Source organism: Vigna unguiculata, chromosome 1 (genome assembly GCF_037176805.1).
Source record: "Vigna unguiculata cultivar grain cowpea cultivar isolate G323 ecotype 2 chromosome 1, ASM3717680v1, whole genome shotgun sequence".
Lineage (NCBI taxonomy): Eukaryota > Viridiplantae > Streptophyta > Magnoliopsida > Fabales > Fabaceae > Vigna > Vigna unguiculata.
The window spans coordinates 34960105-34962786 of record NC_140792.1 but is presented as its reverse complement, the minus strand read 5'-3'; the positions used below and the strand labels follow the sequence as shown (position 1 = coordinate 34962786).

The window sequence follows — 2682 nt, the reverse complement described above, 5'->3', positions numbered from 1 at the left end:
CTTGTTGAAGCACGGTGCGACGGTGGTAGGGCACAACGATGGTGGTCAATGGCGCTTGGAAGAGAAGAAGAAGCAATGGAAGTGCAAGAGAGAAGACCAAAGGAGACACAAGACAGAAGACGAAGTTTGAAAAATGAAAAGGATTTTCGCAATTTGTAGTGCAGAAAACATATTAGATCGGTTCTTTATATAACCGATCTAATATGTATATATTAGATCAATTTTCCCTATAATTGATTTAAAATACTTTTTAGTATTTACAAAATTGACATCGTGTTTTAAATTAAATCGGTTTCGCTTCAACCGATCTTATTCTAATATGACCATTTTGCACTTATAAATCAATATGCCTAAATTGATTAAAAACCGTATTGCAGAGATATATACCACATCAATAATGAAATAAGACAAATAAATAAAATAATAAAAAATCAAGTCATGAGATTCAAAGAAGATCATTAATACTTAGTTTTCACCAAATGAAATCAGTCAAAAACATAGTAAAAAATAAAATATAATAATGTAAAATTAGAACAAGAAAAGGAAAGATTTGATTAATTAAGGGTAATGTATACAGGTTAGCAACAAAAAGAAAGGAAATAAATATGATGCCACTCTGACGAGACTCATGGCTACAAACTGCTTCTCAGATAGGTGCACACAATCTCTATACATATAAGTTTAACTTGTAAAATTGAAGTTACTTCTAATTAACTCTTTAATTCTATAGCTTGGTTTCCAATAGAGTGATAAACTCTTGTCTTCTCTAAGAACTATTTCTTTCATTTTCATGTGCAAACAAACACTTGTGTAACATTGAAGCATAAATGCCACTGAACGAGAATCACATGCGTACTTGCTTTGTGCGCCATCCTGGTTTCTGACAAACCACTATGTCCATTGGTGATTGCGTGCGTGAAAAGTGATGAAAATGACTTTATATTATCACCAGCCCAGGTCAAGTGAATTTAGGTCTTAGGTGTATTGAGTTTTGGACAGAATTATGTTGACATTTTTCTTAGTTCTTTTGAAAATATATACACCATGTTTTGCAGAAACTGTTTATCAACATATAAAAAAATAGAAGAATTCAAAAAGTGTGGATCCAAATTTTTTCTCCATCACCGTCCAAGTTCACCAAAGTTGTTAACCTAATTCTTTCTTTTTAGCAGGTCAATCACCGCGACAATTTTCCACACTCGCATGATTCCATCCACTCTATAAATAGCGGATTAGACTATACTAAGTTCAGTAACAATTCTGTGTTAATTTTTTTCTAATTGCTACTCCATGGCCAACTCCAAAAACCTTGCATCCATTTTCACCATTATTATCATCCTTCTCTTTTCATTCACCGCCGCAAAGGCTTCTACTTTCCACCGAAACCTATCTCCCATGTCTTTGGGATTGAAGAAGGAGAAGCTGAGCCACCTTCACTTCTTCTTCCACGACATTCTCAGCAGCCCAAATCCCAGCGCGGTTAGAGTGGTTGAACCCCACGCGTCCAATACTTCTTCCTCCACGCTTTTCGGATTCATAGCAATGGCCGACGACGCATTGACCGTGGGCCCCGAGCCCGGATCCAAACTCATCGGAAAGGCCCAGGGAATTTACGGATCTGCGGCCCAAGAAGAAATTGGCCTGTTGATGATCATGAACTTCGTCTTCACCGAAGGGAAATACAATGGCAGCACGCTGAGCCTGTTGGGGCGGAATGCCGTTCTCTCCACCGTGAGAGAAATGCCGATCGTGGGAGGAAGCGGCGCTTTTCGGTTCGCACGTGGGTATGCTCAGGCGAAGACTCACACGCTTGATTTCAAAACTGGGGATGCTGTAGTGGAGTACAACGTCTACGTGTTCCATTATTAAGCATTGCGTCATTTAACAGCACTTCTGTTATTCTTCTCTTTTGTTTCTCTTCTTTGCTTTATGCAATTGGAAGTTGCCTTTATGCTTCGTGTGTGGTTTAACCATGTGTTACTTTAGTTGAAAATATTGACTTAAAAACCCATCATGACTTCAGAAACCATAATGACTCTGCCTGCCTAATTAAATTACCATTAGCATCCAATGAATTCTAAGAAATTGTGAACTATTTTTTCACTGATCTCAGGACTTAGAAAAAAGAAAAATGTACGTGTAACTTGTAATGATTAGACGTTTAGACAATAGCAGCCTCAACTGCTTTTTGTGGTCTGAATTGGACCAAACCAGGCAGGTGCATAGTGTTGTCATGATTTTGGAATTCGATTGTTTGGTTAAACAACTTCAACTTCCCTTTTTATTAGCCAATACGACAATATTTTTCCAAGTAGTTTTAGCTTATCCTACTCTTTACTATCGCTTTGAAATCAATTTCAAAATCGACATTCTACAAATTCTCTGAAAAAATAATAATAATTTTGTGTTGGAAGGTTAACTTCCAAATTGTTATCCTATCACCTTGACTAATGTTGTAAATATTCTCTATAGTTTGCGCATATTTTATCGGTAACAACAAAATATATATATGTTGGTTGAAAGGCTTTTGGCATTAATGGAGCACGTCACACAGTCATATTAGCAGTGAAACAATTTGAGGTATAGTTAATATTATATACCGACTCTAAAAATCATTATGGTTTTATGAAAGGAAAAACTGTCCTTATAACACCGGTTAATAAATAATTATTTTTTATTGTT

At 36.3% G+C, this 2682-nt stretch overlaps 1 pseudogene across 1 annotated transcript; it reads left to right on the top strand.

Annotated features, from left to right (window-relative positions):
• The first annotated feature begins 1004 nt into the window (after nt 1-1004).
• Nucleotides 1005-2032, top strand: LOC114179588 (dirigent protein 22 pseudogene; annotated as a pseudogene). The gene has a single exon (XR_014994345.1). The product of XR_014994345.1 is annotated as a dirigent protein 22 pseudogene (transcript).
• Nucleotides 2033-2682: the final 650 nt, after the last annotated feature.